We start from the raw sequence: 20,813 nt of genomic DNA on the forward strand, positions 1-20,813 counted from the left end.
ACCCTTAAGTGGGGATTTGGACCCTAAGAAAGAGGGTTTGGTTTGTAAAAAGGAGGGTTTGGACGCTGAAATTAAGATTTGGACCCTAAAAAGGAGGGCTTGAAGTCTGAAATGGGGATTTGCACCCTAAAAAGGAGGGTTTGGGCACTAAAAAGGACGGTTTGTGCCCTGAAATGGGGAATTGGGCCCTAAAAATGAGGGTTTGGACCCTAGAAAGGAGGGTTTGGAGCGTGAATTGGGGATTTGGACCTAAAAAAGGACTACTTGGGCCCTAAAAGGGAGGGTTTGGGCGCTGAAATGGGGATTTGCACCCTAAAAAGGAGGGTTTGGACCCTAAAAAGGAGGGTTTGGACCCTAAAAAGCAGGGGTTTGACCCTAAAAAGGAAGGTTTGGACACTGAAGTGGTGCTTTGGACCCTAAAAAGGAGGTTTTGGAGCCTGAAAAGGAGGGTTTCTCACTGAAATGGGGATTTGGACCCTAAAAAGGAGGATTTGGACCCTAAAAAGGAGGGTTTGGACCCTAAAAAGCAGGGGTTTGACCCTAAAAAGGAAGGTTTGGACACTGAAGTGGTGCTTTGGACCCTAAAAAGGAGGTTTTGGAGCCTGTAAAGGAGGGTTTCTCACTGAAATGGGGATTTGGACCCTAAAAAGGAGGATTTGGAGCATGAAGTGGGGATTTTGACGTAAAAATAGGACGACTTGGGCCATAAATAGGAGGGTTTGGGCCCTGAAGTGGGGAATGGGACCCTGAGAAGGAGGGTATGGGCCCTGAAAAGGGGATTTGGACCCTAAAAAGGGGGGGTTGGACCCTAGAAATGAGGGTTTGGAGCGTGAATTGGGGATTTGGACCTAAAAAAAGGACTACTTAGGCCTTAAAAAGGAAGGTTTGGGCCCTGAAGTGGGGATTTGCACCCTAAAAAGGAGGGTTTGGGCCCTAAAAAGGAGGCTTTGGGCCCTAAAATGGAGCGTTTGGGCACTGAAGTGAAGATTTGGACCCTAAAAAGAAGGTTTGGGCCCTGAAGTGGGTATTTGCACCCTAAAAAGGAGGGTTTGGAACCTAAAAAGGCGCATTTGTGCCCTGAAGTGGGGATTTGCACCCTAAGAAGGAAAGTTTGGTTTGTAAAAAAGAGGGGGTTTGCCCTGAAATGGGGATTTAGCCCCAAAAAAAGGAGGGCTTGAAGCCTGAAATTGGGATTTGAACACTAAAAAGGAGGGTTTGGACCCTAAAAAGGAGTGTAATGGCCCTTAAATGGGGATTTGCACCCTAAAAAGGAGGTTTTGGGCCTTAAAAAGGTTGGTTTGGGCCCTGAAGTGGGGATTTGGAACCTAAAAATAAGGGTTTGGTTTCTAAAAAGAGGCTTTGGGCACTGAAATGGGGATTTGCACCCTAAAAATGAGGGTTTGGGCACTGAAATGGGGATTTGGACCCTAAAAAAGGAGGGTTTGGACCCTGGAAAGGAGGGTTTGGGCCCTGTAGTGGGCATTTGGACCCTAAGAAGGAGGCTTTGGGCCCTAAAATGGAGAGTTTGGTCTCTGAAGTGGGGATTTGGACCCGAAAAGGGAGGTTTTGTGCAATAAAAAGGAGGGTTTGGGCCCTGAAGTGGGTATTTTTATCCTAAAAAGGATGGTTTGGGACACAAATAAGCAGATTTGTGCCCTGAATTAGGCATTTAAACCCTTAAAAGGTGGGTTTGGGCCCTAAGAAAAAGGGTTTTGGGGAATGGAGATTTCGACCTTAAAAACTGAGCATTTGTGCCCTATAAAGGAGAGTGTGGACATGGAAATGGAGGGTTTGGACCCTGAAATGGGTATTTGGACCCTAAAAAAAGAGGGTTTGGACCCTGGAAAGGAGGGTTTGGGCCCTAGAAAGGAGCATTTGTGCCCTGAAATGGGGATTTGAACCCGAAAAAGAGGGTTTGGAACCTGAAGTGGGGATTTGGACGTGAAAATAGGATGACTTGGGCCCTAAAAAGGAGGGTTTGGGCCCTGAACTGGGGATTTGCACCCTAAAAAGGAGGGTTTGGACACTAAAATGAGGGTTTGGGCACTGAAAAGGAGGTTTTGGGCCCTGAAGTGTGTATTTTTATCCGAAGAAGGATGGTTTGGGCCACAGAAAAGCAGATTCGGGCCCTGAATTAGGCATTTGGACCCTTAAAACTTGGGTTTGGACCGTTAAAAGGTGGGCTCGGGCCCTAAGATGGAGGGTTTGGGCCCTGGAATGGAGATTTCAAGAACACACTCGATGCAGCTTTGCCTGCCCTGGAAGGAAATCATCTCCTCTTTCTAAGACGTTCTCGATTTATTGGTTATTGTTTTAAAAAGCATTCATTCCCAGACTCACTGGCGTGATTACCTCTGGGGCACTCATTGTTAAAAATAAACAGCTATTTTTAACCTCTGAGACTAACCATTCAGTCCATTAGTACCGCCTTTGAATGCCCTTCCTTTACATTTCACGTCATGCGAAACAGTTTTCTGTGACCCTATGAAAATACCCACAGTAACTGAAAAGGTACTGAAGCCGAGAAAACTCACTAACAACAGTGTTATTCAGCAGGGATTGTTTATTGTGGCACCGGGCAGCACGGGGGATGGCTCCTTCCATACGTGCGCACTCAAGCGTTAGGATTCTTGTCTTGTATTTACAGCTTTCATGTTTATTCATTACATTTCTAAGAAAAGGTTGGGTTATTCTTATTATTTCCAGGAATTCATTAACATAAGTTCCTCTCACAGTCCCGCCTCAGTCTGCCCAATCTATGCCCCTGTCGGGGGTCCTTGGTGGTCGTTGGGGATGAAGGTCAAGTCTTCCTCAGGGCTGAACTTTTGAACTTGCCCTGTGGCGCATGCCCTGAACCATCCTAGGTCTTTTCCAATTCACAGAACCAGCTCTTGCTCGCTGCTCTCCCTCTCTCCTGCTCAGTCCTTTGTGTTCCTTGAGCCCCACAGTCTGATCGGAGGATGCCACCTGGTGTCCTTCGCTTGGCGCATTCTGCTTTGTTCTTATCTTTAGAGTGTGTGTTAGTTAGGCCGCAATGGATCCATGCATAAGGGTCAGTACAAATCAGCCTCCCTCCCTATCTCTAAAGGCTGGTCAGCAGCACTTTTCTAAAAGCCAGTTTTCTAAAAGGCAGTTAGCCATTCTTTATTACAGGACAAGGTGACATCCCTGAACACCCAGCACAGCTTCACCGAGAACAAGTTGTGCCAGGCCCAACATGAGCCTTGCTTTGCAGAGGTGACTGTCCTAGGGGGACAAGGGGACAGCAGCGCCTGGCATTTACTCTGCCTGTCGCAAGGCCCATGGCGCAGCCTGCGAGGGCATCCAGCTGGGTGAGGCGTGGGCAGGAGAAGGGGACTGCACGGTGGGAGGACCGCTGCCTTGTGCTCAGCAGGACAAATCGCCCCCCGCGGGGCAGCTGCTGGTGGTGGTGTGCCTGAGGTCAGTGGTGGGTCTGATGCTGATGATCGTCTGAAGGAAGGGCCTGGGTGGTAGTGGGACAGGCCACCTTCGGCAAGGTTGTGGGTGTCCCTTGCCATGTGGGGAAGGGAGCAGCTTGATGGAAGCCAGGGCCTCTCCTCCCCTCTCCCTTTGGGGCTCGGTGCAGAAGAGATGGCACCTCTTCACGAGGGGGCAGTGATGGGGGAAGTGAGCCCACACAACCCTTGACAATTAACAAAAGTACTGTTTATTGCTGGGAGAGGTGGCAGGTGAGCCTGTGGAAGTGCATAGCGTTTGTGTTCAGTTAAACAGGGCTTTTCCCTTGTGAACATGTGTTGCTACCGCCAAAGAGGGTGTTGTCTCTCAAGTGTTTTTCAGTAACTCCCAGAATGACCTCCATAATTTTACCTGACACTGAAGTGAGACTGATAATTTGGGAACAAGCAATTCATAGTGTTCAGTGCCTTCATTAGGATACTTTTACTCCATTAAAAAACCCCACCTGGTATAAAATTATTGATGTGACAGCCTAAAAGCCCCAGGATGTAAGGCACCGCCAAAGCACGAAGGTGGGCCTGGAAATGTCAAGTTTTCCAAAAGAGCCCCTTACTTGATGACAGAGATAAGGACGGGTGACAGGAGTGTAGACGCAGTCGCCAAAGTGCCAAATAAGAGAGGCTGAAAGCATTTTTATTCTTTTGTCGTTGATTATCGTCCCGTGGTGAAGGGGCAGAGGCTGGGCTGCTGGTGGGGAGCCAGCTGGGCGCTCCTGCGATGCTGTTGGCACCATGTCATGCAAAGGAGCCCGGGTGGCTGGGGTACTGCCAGGTGATGGCTGTGGCAGGTGGACCCACGGCCATGGTTCTTCTGGAGGTGGATCCACCTCCATGTGCTCCAGTGTCGTCCTTCAGTGGGCTGTCATGCCTGGGCCTCGTCCCATGCCTTCAGCAGATAGACATGCCAGGGCCCCACGCTGTTCCCCTGTGTGCCCACTGCGCTGCACTGGACAATGATGCTTGTGTGAGCACGGGCGACGGCTCTCATGGCATGAGGGGTGATGTTGTTCCTCCGTCTCCTCCTTCTCCTTTGCCGATTGTCCTTCTTCAGGCTCCTGAGAGGTGTCTTCCTCTCTGGCCATTGTGGGAACTGTCTCTGTGCTGTCCCACATGAAGGTGGGCAGCCACCCACCTCGTTGCTCCGGCTGCTCCCTGGCAGGGAGCTCCCTCAGCAGCCCCGCGGGGTTTATTCCCGACCGACCGCTGCGGAGGTCGCTGCTCCCCCTCGGTTCGCTGACGAAGGCAGCCTGAGGGTCACCTGGGAGCGGGGAGGCCGCGGAGGTAGTACACCCAGCAGATGCCAGCCCCCCCGGGGCAGGAGACCACCAGCTGGGTGGGGACGTGGGCCGGGCCACCCTCGAAGGAGACGCTGATGATGGTGGTCTTCTTGGAGCGCAAGCTCTTGGCGGCCCTGACTGTGAAGGCCGGGTGCTCCACCGTGTACTGGAAGGCCATGGGCTGCGGGAAGATGTTTTTGAAGGGGATGGAGGTGCTGCCTCCAGCCTCGATGGGGAAGGGGCCCTGGGGCTTGGGTGGGAGGGCGAGGCCGAAGAGGGGGATGCTGTAATCCTCCTCCAGCAGGGAGGAGAGAGCTTCAGTGTGGCCCTGGTTTCGCCCAGCTGGCAGGGCTCGTAGGTCACCTCCATGCTCACTTCCGAGCCCCCTGGGCTGGCGGGGGCCACGGTGACGGTTTCCTCTGTCTGGAAGTCAGCGCAGTCGGTCTGCACAGGGGAGAGAAGAGACCAGAGAGGGGGACAGGTCACAAAAGCACAGCCAGCACCTCAGGAAGAGACGGAGAGTCCCCTGCTATCATGCTGCTATCACCCGTCCCCACCCCCCTGGTGAATGGCCATAAGGACTGTCCAAACGTGCCCAGCAGGGACAACCCTGCACCCAGACCTCAGAAGACCTTCCTGCCAGAGCTGGGGTTGAGGGTGGAAGTCCAGCTACCATGGAACCTCCAAGAGCAGCTCCAACAAGGGCAGCAGAGAGTGGTCTGCAAGTGAGGACAGTCCAGCTGGGGACAAGCCCAGCGTCGGTAGGAAGTGCCCTGGGCTCACACAGCCACACTGGCTATGCCAGGCCGAGCCGGAGGGACACGATCCCTCCATGGAGAGGGCTGATGCTGGCCACATGAGCTGCCTCCCAGCAAGAGCCCTGGGCAGGCTGGAGTCACCTGGAGGAGGTAGTCTGTCTTCTGCTGGGTGTAATTCATGATTTTGGTGGTGATGGTCTGGCTAGAGCCCAGCGTGGTGCAGAAGTAGAGGGGCTTCTCCAGCCTGCTCACAGTGGCTTTCAGGTGCAGGTTGTAGTAGAAGGAGCCCAAGTCGCTGCTCTGGAGCACCAGGCGTCCGGTGCTCTCACCCATTTTCAGGGGCTGGTACTCAAAGATGAGGTCAGCCTGGGAGGAACGAAGGGAAAAGCCACTGGGTCAGGCAGAGGCGGGGAGGCCAGGGCTGGGATGGCGGAAACTGGTCCCTGGGGCGCTCACACAGTGCTGGAAGGAACCCAGCACCAGCCCTCACTCCAACTCCCTCTCTCTGGTGCAGAGCCTCGCTGCATCTAGGGAACGGTTCACTTGGGGGACCATTCCCAACATCTGAGAACCCTCCAGCACTATCCCAGAAGCTTCTCACCCTAAAATGCCCCCACTGTCCCCAGGGCACACAACGCCTCCTATCAATCCAGGCTGCAAACACCCTGCCAGTGTTTGAACATACCCACACTAAATAAGGCGCATGTGGCACAAGGACCGGCCATGCGAGGCCTGAGGGGAGCATATCACAAGGGGTAGCATGGTAGACTTCACCAGTACAGGGCAATTCCCACTAGGGATGTTCTCACATGCTGCTTCCCCTCCAGATTATGAGCAGGTGGGAGCTGTCACACTTGGAAAGCAGCCCCAGATGGTTCATGTAGGGCATCACCCTTCAAGAACACCCACTCCCAGAAAGGCTTCAGGGAGAGGAGAGCCTACTGGATGAGCTTTGTACCTACCTCTCACTGCACAGGAACTGTGAAATGCTGGGGAACGCTGACGTCAGACACCTTGCAATCTACGGCAAACGTCACTGGGACAGGCAGAGGGTTGTCCACCTTGACGGTGGAAGACGCTCTCTGTCAAACAGCGGTGGTCATTTCAACAGTGCTGATGGGTCCCGAAGCGGTGGCCTTGAAAGTCACCATGTAGAACAAGTACTCCTTGGTCACCTCGTTGAGGAAGGTCACCTGAATCAGAGAAAAAGGGAAGCGCTGGTCATTCTGCACACAAAAAGACACCAGCTGTACCCAGCCAGCCCCAAGAACCCCCTGGGCTCAGCGCCCGACTTCCAAGAACAGCTGTAAGCAGCCGCCCAGGCAGAGCGCAAGACCAGGGAAAACAAAGCACGTGTGGTGTTTCCACGTCGTAGCCTCCCCATCGCCCATTGCGTCCAGCTCACCAATGCCCTGACCCACCTGGGCTTTGCAGTCCCCAGTGGGACCCTCACAGAGACGGACACCTGAGTGGGTGTGTGGGGAGATGCCTGCTGTTCAGTACCCACCTAGGACACCTACAGACCCACCAGTGGGGGTATGAAAACAGGCGTGTAGCTTCTCAGTGAGCCAACAGCTCCTTGAAGAGCCCCACAGCCCCATGTCCACGCTTACCATTGTGTTAAAAACTCCTTCCTTGTAGGAGCGGAACGTGAGCTTGTAGTCCTTCTTAGCAGAGCCTGGCACATCGACATATTCCAGTCCCTGCAGCACAGAACTGCTTTCCAGGTTTTCTGGTTTGAGAATGTCCACTACCACGAGGAACCTGTGGGTGAGAAGCGTGCAGTGATGGCCAACAGGAAGGACTCTCAGAGGACGCCTCTCGTATCGGGGTACAACACAGCCTCTCTCATCCTCAATGCCTCAAGCAGAGGGAGCCAGCTCTCATCCCCTCCAGGATGGGTCTGCATAGGCAGAACATGGGTAGTGTGATCCCAGACACCTGTGGCCAGAAACAGCCCAGCAGAGTGAAAAGCTTACAGGAAGGAACTTCCAGGCAGTGGGAAGCCTTTCCTCATGCTGCTGCAGGGATTGCTGATGGGACAAGACTTCCTGGGCTGGACTCACCTCTGTCGTTTGTTCAGCCAGTTGGAGACGGGGATGAGCTCGGTGTAGGAAGTCCTACACGGGACCTGCCGGAAAATGGTCCCTGAACACTTTGGAGCCTCAGCAGTTCCTTGCAGGAGGTAGTACAAGCCTGTCCCTTCCGGCAATGGGAAGAAGATGGAGCCCTAGAGACAAGAAACAGGGTAAGTGAGCTCTCCTGCTCTCTGTCCAGACCGGTTACTGGCTTTCAAGCACACCCAGAGTGCCCCACGCCTCAGGCTGTCACCTGAGCAGCTTTGAGCGAGTCCAGCTGGCAGAGCTGTGACTGCAGCCCTGTGTCCTGCACGGCTGGAGATGGCAACGTCGTACCTGCTCGGGCCGGCACAGCTACAGGACACAGAGGCAGCACGGCTGGGCAAAGCAAGGGAACGCCGGCCCTGCAGCAGAGCTGCTCTGCCCATCCCAACACTCCTTTACTCGCCTTACTAACCTGGGCACATCGGCTGCCAGCCCTGCGCTCGTGCAGGGACAGCCGTGGCAAGGGGGTGGCCGTCCCGGCTGAGCTCGACTGCCCTGGCAGTGCTGGGGTTTAGCCCCAACATTCTGGCCAAGAGAGCAGCCTGCAAGCTGGCGTGGCAAGGTCCCAGCAGCCAGGGTGGGCCCTGAAAAGCTCATAGCCAGTATGGTGCCAGTGGGTCACAGCCACCTGCCCTGGGGCATCTCCTCTGCCTCCAGAGCAGCTGAAAACTGCACGGCACTTCCTGCAGGGCTCCACACGAAAGAGATACGGAGCATATGCAACCCTACAGGGTGCAGATCTGCTGAGCACCCTGGAGACTGAGCCCAGAAGCCTCTAGCCTCCACTCTTGCCCTCGCCTCAATTCTGGCTTAGTAGAAGGTCAGCTGGAGCAGGGCAAGGGGCAGGTGCCTGACACCCCCCTCCAGCACCCCAGAGCCGTTCTGAATCGAACCCCTTGAATTCAAAGCTTGTCCCTGGTACGTCTCAGAAATAGTGCCCATGAAAACAGAGGGGCCAGTCATGCCCCATCCGCCCAGCTCGAGACCTGCAGAAAGGGCTCTTTCCAAAGGGCCTGTATGACTGAAGGGGAGGTCAAGAGATCTCTGTGTCATTTCCCACCTGACTGCCCATGGCCAGGGGGGCACTGAGAAATGGCAGGGCAGCTTCCCCCGCCTTGTTCCCTGCATGCTGCAAAGGGAACCTGCGAGGGCAGGTCTGGCAGAAATGGTCGTGCCCAGGGCTTGGGGAGCCTGTGCAGCTCACAGGGTTGAGCACGGGGGTCTCCGAGCCCCCCTGGGCTGCATGGGCAGGGACCAGGAGCTGCACAGACCAAACTTCATTGCCTGCACCTTCAGAAAGCCTGGCTTTTTAGGTTCGCTGCTCCAATACGTTTAGTGGTCAGTCCAGACTTCCCACCTGCGCTTTCCCTATGCCTGGCCTCCAGCTGCCAAGAAACCCAGCTTCCAACATAGCTCACAGGACAACTTCAGCTTGGACAGGACCTCTGTAGGTCACCTCGTCCAACCTCCTGCCCAAAGCAGGGTGAGGATGAGGGTCGGCATGCTGAGGCACAGCTCACATACCTGATGCTTGTTATTCACAGAGCTCATGGTTAGGGGCTTGTAGGTGATCCTGTAGGGCTTTTTTTGTTGATTGGCCTCCAGATGGAAAATTTCAGGCCCCTTCCAGTGTTCCCCCTCAATGACAGGCTGCACGGTCCGGGCCTTGTTGCTCGGGTTGGACAGGAGGACGGTCTGGCTGTGCTGCTCGTGCACATCGCACACGAAAGTCAGTGTCTGCAACAGAGGAGCACAGAGGCTGCTTGGTCATACTGAGGAACCCTTTCCACTCTTCTCAGACTGACCAGAATCCATGCCAGGACCCAGAGCACAAGGAGCAGCTTTTCCTTGTCATAGGCAAAATATCGATTTGGGCCATAGCTTTTGGAGTAAATCAAGTTGGTTGTTCTTAAAGAAGGGAGGGGAATAAGTCTTTTGCATGCTGGGTGAAGGGGCCTGCTGCCTCCCAAGGAGGGGAGAAAGAAAGTGGGGAGTCCTGGACGGAAATTCTCCTGCACAGGACAAGACCTGCAGCTGAACAGTCCCTTTGGGGGCAGGCTGAAGAGCAGCTCTGGGCTCTCATTTGGGAGCAAGAGCCAACACCTCCCAGCTGCACCCTCCTGGAATGCCTGTGAGAGCCAGGTGCATCCATGCTGCATCCCTGTGCCCCAGGGGCGGGATGCAGTTGCCTTGCCCACTCCTAGTGCTGGATGCCCTCCCCTGCCCCGAAAAGGAGGAAAAGTGGGGCTGCGGGTGCAATCCTGTGGCTATAGCTGGGTGGCTCTGTGGGGAGGGTCTCAGAAGAGCCCTGCAGGGTGTCCCCGTAGCAAGGCTGCTGCAACGCAGAGCCAGGACAGCTGGGGCGCCCACTGGAGGAGCGGTGCATTTAACAGGGCAGGACGGCAATTACAGGGCTCAGAAATTTTGGGAATCCTGCCCAGCAGTTTTCTCAGCTCTCTGGGATACCCAGGCAGGACAACAGGCAGGAGTGAGTCTATGCACGGAAACAGCCTGCCCTGGGAGGGATGTGGTGAAAATGGTGGGGCAGGCGGGGGACCCATCCTGACTTTGCTCTGGTTACCTCTTTGGTCACAGGGGTCTCCACGCAGCACTCTGCCAGCGTAAGCCGGAGCGGCTGACTGCCCTGGATGAAGCACCGCAGGCCCTCGCACTGGATAGCACGGCTCAGCTTAGAGGGGCGGAAGGTCACAGTGAAGGGGACATCCATTCCTGGAGAGATGTAACCCTTTGTGGGGCTGATGGAGAAATCTGGCTTGAAGCTCTCGGCGTCCCACTTAAACCTTGCCAAGGAAAGCACAAGGACAGGCACGAAGGGTTAGCAACTGGGAGGCTGCAAACACAGCGCGCTGTTTCTAATTCTCTCGTGGGCTTTTCCATCAGATCTCAGGCACGATGCTGAGCCACCTGGCAGTAAGGCTTCAGGCTGGGCAGGACTCAACTGCACCCATCTGTGAACATGCTTTTGGTGTATCCCTTCCTAACTTCCAGGGCCTAATGGCACAGCCTTGGCTGCACGACTCCCCAGTGGGATGGAAAAGCAGAGGGGAACTATCTGGGCAAGCTACAGCTCCATCCAACCCCCCTCCAAGCTCTCAGCCCTCAGAAAAGACGGGGTTTTGCATTACTTGACTCCTATGTCACCTGTGTTCTGCATGACGATGCACCGGGATGTGTAGCTCTGCTGCACCACCGCTCCAAAGCTGAGGTGTTCCTGGTCCAAGCTCACACAGATGCCCTGGCAGGACCCCCGCACCATGAAGAGGGAGCGCATCAGGCCGTTGCACTCCAACGCCACTTCCTCGTTGAACAGCTGGATGCGACGCTTTGGGGAGAAGGTCACCTCCACTTTACAGGTGTCTCCTTTGGGCTTCAGACTTAGTTTGCTGGTGGGGTTCAAGCAGAGAACGTGCCCAAAGAAAGGAGTGGAGACTGCTTCATCTAGCAACTGAGCTATGAATCCTCCCTCGGGTCTTCCAGTTCCTGTTCTGTCCCCATCAACGTTGGCCCAACGCTACTCACTCCCTGGTACGCATCCCTAGGCACCAAGGTACGTGTTCCTGTGACGTGTCCATCTGGCCACGGTGAGCTGGACCGTGTCTTCCAAAGTAATTTCACATGAGCTCCAAGAGAGCTGTAACTCTTGGTCTCTAAAGATTACCTTTCCGTATCTAATATACACGGCCACGTCCTAATGTACGTGTCTAAAACAGATGAGAGGAATTGTACCTCCCCTCACTCCTGGCTCTTAGGGGAGTTCTGACACCCAGCTCAGATGAGACATTTGTATTGCAAGTCTCTGCTGGTAGAGCAGCCCCAGCAGGGAGGACAGGACAGCATACAGGCAGCCAGGACAGCACACAACTGTAATTATCTCCTAGCTCCTGCCCAGAGCAGCTCATAGCTACCTGCAGACATCCCTGCAGGCATACCAAAGTGCTCTCCAGTGAAGGAAGAGGCCTTACCCCAGCTTCTTGCAGCTCTGGCGTGGTGGACATAAGACTGAGCTTAAAAGTGATTGGGACAGCACTGTTGTTTGCTATGGTGGCAATCTTCTTCACCGTCTGTCTGATGGAGAGGGCTCTCAGCTTCACCTTCTTTCCTGGTGGTTCCACAACATCAACCTGAGGCAGGAGGGATTAATGTAAAGCCAAAGGAAAGGAGGAGAACAGGTTTTCTGCCACGAGGGTGGCAGAAAACCAAAACGTGGTAGGCTAGGGAAGAGATGAGGAAAACTGAGAAAGCCATGCTGGCTGCCTGCCACCTGGAGTTTTGGGATTTGGATTTCATCTCACCTTCATTTCTGTGCCCTTTCCTCGGACCTCAACAGTCTGCTGACAAAGCCCATTGATTTCAAAAGGGACGAGCTCGTGGTAAGATGCAACCTCTCTGGGATAGAAAGTGATGGGCACCTCCACTGTCCCTCCCGGGCGTAGGATGGACCCTGGGAAGTCCACCTCCAGGTGCGTAGTGCTGGTGAACAAGCAGTTCAAGCTGACAGAAAGCAGAGCAAAGAGGAGCAGAGGTGTCACAAGGCTGTGTGTGCTCAGATGACATCAGCGCTGCTTAGGGCTCTCCTGTCTCCTCTCCCTGCATCCTCACGATTTCGCCCACAGTGGTCATGAGGACATGGAGCAGGCACATGCCAGGCAAGGGCTGAAGGACTGCGCGGAGAAGGCCTACCTCACATCCTTGTCTGCCTTGTTTGTGATGACAACGGTCTGCTGGGCAGGTCCCATCCCAGCATGGTAGACGAAGCAGGCTCCAAAGTTGAGTCTGGTGGTGGAGAAGTGGACGGGGGGCACTACCACGGTGGCCAGGAATACACAGGTAAACGTGGGACCCTTGTTGATCTGGTGGGGTGAAAGAAAGTGTGAGGCAGCTGAAGAGATGGGAACGACAACTGCAAACACCAGAGGTGGCCGAGGAAGAGGATGAGGGACAGCTGGCTGCAGTGACAATAACAAAAAGCAAGTGCCAAAGGACCCCAGAACAGAAATAGAAAGGGGAAGGCTTGGTCTGAGAGGAAAAGGTTTTTGGAGAGTCACATCCCTGCTTTGCGCAGCCACGTGCTGGCAAGACCTTTCTGAGCTGTGGGACCCGACTCAGGAGGGGCCTGGCAAGGAGACACAGCTCCATCCCCACGCACATCTACTTTGGGGGGGGGGGGGGGGGTGGGGGGTGCACACACCCCCCCCTCCAAACTAGTGGCAGAGAGGGCCTGGGGGATATGTCCTGCCACAAAACTGCTTCCCAAAGTGGTCCTGGATAAGCACTTAGTAAAATACTCCATTCAGAAGCTGTCAGGCTTGCTATTTTGGCAGCAGGAGCCTCTCTACCTCATTCAGGCTCTGTAGTGATAGAGCTCACCCCTGGCTCTGGGCTCCTGCTGCCAAGCTGCTGCAGAGGGAAGGTGAAAGTCCTGTACGAAACGCTGGTGCCTCACCTGCAGCTTCAGCTCTACGCCCTCTAAAGAGCACATCTTCTGGGGGTGAAAAGCCAGCTGTGTCTCTGCTTTCCTCTCCGCCCGCACGGTGCCCGTGCGAGGGGTGACGGTAAGGACCTGCTTACGGGCTGCAGGGCCGCTCAGTTCCCACGAGAAGGGGAAGCTGAACTTGCTGCTGTTGCGGATGCTGAAGATGCGCTTGATGTTCTCGTTCAGCTGTACCTGCGGGGAGAAGGCGGCGAGGACCAAGGGCTGGAGCACACGCAGCGTCAGCTGGCCCAGCAAGTGCTTCTTCCTAACGTGCTCCTGCATCTTTCCCATTCAGCTAATGGCCAATGTGAAAAATCCACCTCCCTCCCTCTAGAGACCCATAAATGAAGAAAAGCATTCCCTCTTGTGCAAATGTAGTGGCAAAGCTCCTGGTTAAGGCCCAACCTGGCAGGGCTTCGTGGGGCAAATGGTTCAGGGAACTGCTCACCTCCTTGAAATCAATGACGTTGACCTTCTCCGTGCTGAGCTTGGTGACAGGGTCGTTGCTGTCCTCACTCCTGACAGACACGGTCATGCTATAGCCGGTGGCCTTGATAATCAGGCAGAGGGGCTGGGTCTTCCTCTTGACATCGCACTTGAGGTTGAAGACTGCCTCTCCTTCTAGTGTCGGTGTGAAGACGACTGTAATGGGAAACCTGGGGAGAGAAGACCCTTTTTGCTCCATTCACTGCCTCTTTGCTTTCTTGGCCAAACAGTGCTGGCTCTGCGGGAGAGCATCTGGGCAACGGCTGTGGTGAGATCCCAGGCCTGGGAGAAACCAGGAGCAGCGCTCTGCCCTTCCAGGGCTTTCTGCTGTGGAGCAAGCCCTGGTGAGCCCTGGTCAGGGTATGATGATTCCATGCAATGGAACAGCAGAGGATACAACAACACGGCAGCAAATCCTGAGCCAATGCTGACCTCCCTGCCCTGCCCACATGCTACAGGGCAGCACTGGGTTGAGACCCCACTTCTGTCCCAAACACAGAGGAGGGCACTCGTGGAGCTCCCCGATCTCTCCGATCTACATGGCAGGGGTAACATCCTCTTTGCAAAAAGGAATCATCCACCTCCCATGACAGCGGTACCATGCGGGTGCCACCAAACCGCATCTTTGTAATTTTTGTGGGTAACTTCTGGGCACATGATCAAATACAGCCAAACTGCAGAGATTTAAGGAATTACCACTGCTCAGGTGAGGCCCAGTAGCTGATGCAGGGTGCTCTCTTATCTCGCAGCCTGCGGCAAGCCAAAATTCAGCATCTTTTAAGCCACAGCAAAGCTGCCCAGAGCTAACACATTCTCCTTACACCCAGACAGGCTCTGAGTGGGCACAGGGACATCCATGGTGGACCAGAAGATGAGCTAGTGATCTGTTACACTGTGTGAACTCATGATCACGTCTGCTCGCAAGTCATGGCTGCCGTTTACAAGAGAAGAGCATCTGTTTTCTGACAGGTGATCCTGCAAAACAGAGCCAGTTGTGTAAGCCTGTTGCTGTCCCTCACAATGGGCTGCAGTGCTGCTTCTGTGCTTTGCTGCTCTTGGTAGCTTTGTATAGACCATGTGTGGTGGAACAGAGAGGAGAGGAGACCTCGCACACTTAGGGCTGCTGGCTCAGGGGGTCACAGGGTTAAAACCCTCAAACATGCTTTTATCATCAAAACTAGAAGATCCAAAGCCTAAATTTCTCCAGGAAGGGGGCCTAGAAGACCGGGGTAACCCCAACACAGCCACTTTATGGAGAGACCTGCAGTTTCAAGGCGTCCCCATCGGGGAGGAACAAAACAAGGCAGATGTATGCTATTGCTGAGAGCCACCTGGTGACCGAGGAGGGGAGAAAGCCTCAAAAGCAAAATGACAGTGCAACGTTGAGTACTACGTTTGAGGCAATCTGGCCTGTGAGCCCTGTTACCTTGAATGAGGAGCGATGGAGCCTTCCAGGGGCTCTTATTTTCACAGAGGCGTTGCATCCCGCTGAGAAGAGAGAACTTTTTCTGGAAGCAAAGCTGAAGGCTTCCTTCTCACGGTTGATCATATAGACAGTCCGCTGTACCTTGTGCCCTGGGGAGCAGACAAAGAAGCTGCTGAAAACCTTTTGTTCCTCTGGCCGCCAGACCACCACTGCCTGCTGCGTGCCTGCCTGCTGGCTGAGCCCAGCAGGCAATTTGCAGCGAGGAGCGTTGCCTGCAGCACGGCACGCTCAGGATGCCAACACAGAAATGCACTTCTGACCCCCTGGGCTCCCCTGCATCACCCCCAAACCCCCTCTTGGAAACAGCCCCAACCACACGCCTTCCTCCTTTCCCCTTCCTCTCCCTCGTACACTTGGGTGCCAGGAGCTGGATGATCTGCTCACAAGTGCCTGTTTCCATTTCCAGCTTCCTTGGTGGAGCCAGCTGGAAAAACAGGACTGCTGGGTCCCTGGAACGGTCCCCATGTGAGGGTGTAAGGTACAACCACGGTGCTCACCAGTTAACACCAAGTGGAAGTTCAGGTGGGATCTGTCCAAAGTCACCAGCGGGTCAGTGGTGTTGCCCACCAAGAGGAACGGGACTGAAACGCTCTGCTCAGGGATTGTGAAGACCCAGAATGATTCTGTGATATCCAGGTGCTGGGGGATGAATTCAAACTTCATCTGTGGGAGAAAGAGGCAAATGGAGGATAACTGCTGCCCTTGGCAGGGTAAAGGGAGGGGAGTGCAGCCTATACCACCAAGAAACCCCAGGAACCTCCACCTTATGTTGCTGCGGGCTCAGAGATAGGCTGCTGTGCCTCTCATAGCCCCAAGACCTGGCAGAAGTGGCGTACAGGGTGACAACAGTTCATCTGCCAGTTCAGTTACACTGCAGTCAAAGGTTTCTTCATGGTCTTGGCAAGCTCACAGCGAGCTGAGATGCCCAGTCAGTGCATACATAGCTGGTGTTAAAACTGGCATACATGTGTTCTGGATCTACCTTCTTAACTTTCTGCACCCACCTCTGCTTTCTTCCCTGGCTGGATCTGACCTCTCCCTGTGAGGCAGAAGAAAGCCACCCATTCTGGGGGAGCTTCAGGGTCTTGGCAAGTCCACTGGAAGGAATACACGGAATCAGTCGGGTTCATCACCATGAAGGTCCTGGGAACGCAAAGCAAAAAGGACTACTAAGGTGGCGTTGGGATGTTACTGCCTTGGTCCTGTAGCAGACATCAGGCACTGGCAGTCCTGGACACCATCTGGAAGGAGTTATTTGGCATAGGGGAACAACACTGGGAGCACAAACATCTCACCTGCTTTCTAGGGGCCCTGTTTGTCTCAGGTGGCTAAAAATTAATGGCTACCAACAAAGGGATTAGCAAAGAAAGTAGCCAAACACTTGCAGTTAAAATGGCAAGATGGTAAGTGAAAATAGTAAAACGGTAAGTGAAAATGGTAAAATCAAGTCCAGTAAGATGCCTTTGGAAGATGGTGTTCTCTGTTGTGGTTGCAGCCTTCACTGAACCTGTCTGACTGCTATTTCAAGGCAACAAGGACGTCCCAAGGATGCTCTTCAAAGGGACAAAGGAGCGAGGAGCGCTGTCAACCCTTGTGTTTCCTAGCGCAGGCAGCTTGTCTGATGGTCAAGATGGGAGACCTCAGCCGAAGTCCCTGATGCTCTGAATGTGCTTGTCTCCCTCCAGGTCCTGGTGTTGGCTCTTCCCCAGCACCAGGCACACTCGGGCTGAAGCCAGTCTGCTGGGCTGTGCCATCAGCTGTCTGGTCATTAGTTACGAAAGCTTGGCAAAGAGGAAGGCAGGCAAGAATGTGCAGGGCAGAGCAGTGTTGTTCCCCAAAGCCTTCTCTCCACCGTACACAAGAAGCACAATTCAATGCTGTAGGCCCCAGGGGAGCAGGACTTCACACTGTCCTTAATGCCAAGTGCTGAGGCTGGCTGTACTGGGACGTGAAACAGCACCCAGGAATTTTCCCAGATGCTGTAACACAGACATCTCTGCTGTTAGTTCCTGGACATGGTTTGGGAATGACCATTTGGCCAGGAAGCATTCTGCAGAAGTTTGCACCTAGCTCCCCACTCCTGGAGCTGGAAAGAGTTTAACAGCTTGGAGTGAAGCAGCAGGATTCAGTCCTGGGCCCATTTACTTTGCTAACAGAGACATAACCTTCCTGTCTGTCATCTGAGTGTCTATACAGGGTGAGGTTCAGCGGTGGGTTTTGATTCGAGCAGTTCTCTGGGTCTCTGCTGGGCCTTTTCACTGTGTTTGCTGCCCCCACCCTGTTCTCCCTTCTGTCTGTCTTCTCACTTTCACACCTCTCCCCAGGACTTCCTGGTTTAGGATTTATCAAGCAGTAACGCAGAAGCAAAATGCAAACTGACCCCTCTCCTGCTCTTCATTGGGGGGAGTCCTGCTGAAAGCACTTGGCCAGAGATGCTCCAAGTGCACCCCAGCTCCCTTCTGTCCACCTGCAGCGGGAGGCAGGGGTGCTGGAAACAGAGGATTTTCCCCTTGAAAGGTGGTGTCCTACTATAACCTCTTCCTTACTGCAGGGAATTTCCTCTCCTCCACTTCTAGTGCCTCTCTGAAGCTCCAGTCTAGCCGTTGTTCAAGCCAGCTGGGCAGCACTCTGGAGCTGGTCTCTTCCTCCCCGAGCTCATCTCTGAACACCGTCGGTGCCACCCCACCGTTCTCTGTCGAGCCCTGCAGCAGCACCATCCCTGCAGGACAGGAGCAGCTCTTCCAGATGAAGTTCTCCCCTGTGTACGTGGGGGACTTTGAGAGCCGCATGCTCTGCAGGTAGGAGAAGTCCAGGTTTGCTCACTTTTCAACTCCTGCTTCTGCTGGATAGCCGTGGGAATAGCTCTGATGGGGTGGGTGGGAGTGCAGAGCTGGGGAGAGCCGGCCCCGGAGAGGCAGCAGAAACAACCAGCATACAGGGGCAAAGGAAGATGATCATCCAGCCTAGGTAGAAGCGGGTGCGGAGACACTGGGAAAAGACTTTGTTTCACCTCCGCTGCCTCCGTGGTGGGGAGTGCAATCCTGTTGGATTTGCTGCTCGATGCTTGCAGAGAGAGGCTGCAAGGCTGTGCAAGGAGATAGGCAAGCAGGAGATTGGCTTTGTGGGCAGGTATGTGGGCCCCAGCACTCAGCCACTACTTAGAAAAGACGAAACGATAAACGATTTGTTTAAAAGGAAGAACAGCAGGCGAGACTGAACATAAGGCCCTAGAAGGGACTCGGGTCCATGTGGGAGATCTCCAGGCCCCCAGGACGTGCCAGAAGATGGGCGAAAGCTGCAACCTCATACCCAGCAGGCAGCAGCACCCCCCTCCAAGGCTGATCAGCCTGTTAGAAATTAGAAGAGGTTTATTAAGTGGCTGAGCAGCACAGGACCATGAGCAGAAGGAAAAGTAGAAGCCACCAGAGAGCACAGCACAACTCTGGGGAAGCAGACACTGGGTCACCTCATGGCAAAGGCAGTTCCTACTCCCACTCACAGGTCCCTGCCCGGCCTCCAGCACTCACGTGAATGTCCTCGTCTGGAAGAGCAAGGTCTCCTTGAACTGAATCGTGTCCGTATCCAGCTGGAACTCGGCATAGTCAACAACAGTGCTGAGGCGAAGCTCCACCTCGCAGCTGCTCTTCTCCAGGACAGCGTGAGCTGGTTCTGGGACTGTCTCGATCACCTCCAAACAGGAGAGGGAAGAATCACTAAGCAGAGCCCAGAAAGCCAGCCTGAGCAGGGAGTCTCTTGGCCTCCAAAATCAGCCACATACAGGGTCTAGAAAGGACCATTCCCATTTATTTCCCCAGAAAGGGGACAAAATTTGACCCTTCCACTATAGCTTTTTTCTACCTACTGATCAAAGCAATCGCCACCATATGCCCATGGGGACGATGACTGGGTATCATTGCTGCTGCCTGGCCCCCCCTATAAAGCCAGCAGGGCTCTAAATTAGGATTAAGTTTCCCTGCTGGAGCTCTGTGAATGGAGAACCCCAAGAATGAACAAAGCTAGAAAGCACCTATTCCTTCTTGTCTTCGGAGAAAGCACTTTCCACATGTCTTGTGGGGGCCAACAGCTACACTGGTGGTGGCTGGGGCTGGGCATTTTGGGATGGGAATGAACTCACTAGGAAAGTCTCTGACTGCTGAGGTTCTGATGGGGAAGAAGTTTGGTTTATAGGTCTTACAATGGTTCAGAAACTGGGGAAGAATCATCACCCAAGAAAAGGGTGTTGGGCAATAATGATAGTAAAAGTGAGAGTTTCTGAAGATGATACTTCTCCAGACTCCTGTACGGCTGCCATACAGTGCCTGGGCTGCTCCGTAAGGAGATAGCCCACATGATACAGAGACCACCAGCAAAGTCTCTGGTATCAGCATAGGCAGGGCTCAGAGCTCACCCACAATGTGCTGGTGGGCTAGCCAGCACCTAGAGAGTGCTGGTGTTGCCCTCTACTTCAAACCAAGAGACAGAGCACAGTGGTTTTAACTCCTTCTTGGTGAAATGGCACCGAATGAGATGAAGAGATCTTAACACCATAAAATGTGTTACCACAAGACGTGGCCTCCCATTCAACACAGGCTGCAACACTTCAGCTTTTGGCAGAGCCCAACAGTTTGCATGTGCCTAAAACACCTCTCGCCAAATAGACTTCCCCATCTTGCATGAGCGTATCGGGTCACTGTGCGCCCACCCCTCCCCTAAAACGCACGGCTGGTTACCCTCCCGGGTGGATTAAACATCAGGAGGGAGCAGGAGCTGCAGATGGTCTGCTGCCGTTGGCAGTTGGTTTTGCGGAAGCTCCGTTAGCTTTTGCTGTTGGGCTTCTTACCTTCTTCTTGACAGGCCACCTGGCTGCTGGGCCCCTCGTGGTGTCCACCCACTTGATGGTGCGCAAGCGGTCGTCCCAGTCGGTAACCTGCTCTGGAGGCAGCAGGAAGGAGATCCTAGCCACCGTACACTTCACAGGGTGCCTTTTGAAGGTGACTGCGACATCCGATTTCAAGGTCACTGTGATGTCCTTAGCACGGCCAGCATGGAGGTGTCCCACCTAGGGAGAACCAGAGAGCCAAGACCAAACTGGAATCACTGGCAAGGGCACGACTGACAGCAAAGGGACTGATATGGTGAGCAGCTGCGCCAGGAATCTGCATCTTACTCTGCATTTGTCTGAGGTTTGATAGAGAAAAGTACAAAGGAAAGCTGCCGCCTCCCGTGACACAGAGCCCTTTGTGCAGGGCTGACAGCCCTGCCCAGCAGCGCCAGGGACCGCACCTCCCGCATGGCACTGGCGACTCCCTGCTCGCTGCCGGAAACCCACCGGGCAGGGCTTGAGCAGCGGGGAAAGGCAGAGCCACCCAAGCTCACCTGGGGGGAGAAGTGAAACGGGACGTCTGCCAGCCACTCAAACCGCATCCCCTCCACCCTGCTGCGGTTGGTGATCGCGAAGGTCACGGGGTAGGGCGTCCCAACATGACAGTCCCCAAACTGGATGTGATCCACTCTGGCAGCTGTTAAGAACAAGAGCAAGGGATCTCAGTGTGCGGTGAGCTCCGTCCCGACCCCTCATGCACACAGACACACGTATGTCCAACCCTTCCTTGCTCCAAGCCTTCCTCCCTCTGAGAGAGGCAGGTCCCCACCCTACCACTTTCAGGGCAACACCCTGACACGTCCCTAAACA

General features: G+C 54.3%; 1 pseudogene; it reads right to left on the reverse strand.

Annotated features, from left to right (window-relative positions):
- Positions 1-4,751: 4,751 nt before the first annotated feature.
- Positions 4,752-20,813, reverse strand: part of LOC147412382 (axonemal central pair apparatus protein HYDIN-like) — a 64,992-nt pseudogene continuing 48,930 nt past the window's right edge.

This window comes from Leptosomus discolor, unplaced genomic scaffold (assembly GCF_034619465.1).
Source record: "Leptosomus discolor isolate bLepDis1 unplaced genomic scaffold, bLepDis1.hap2 HAP2_SCAFFOLD_71, whole genome shotgun sequence".
In the NCBI taxonomy this organism is placed as follows: domain Eukaryota; kingdom Metazoa; phylum Chordata; class Aves; order Leptosomiformes; family Leptosomidae; genus Leptosomus; species Leptosomus discolor.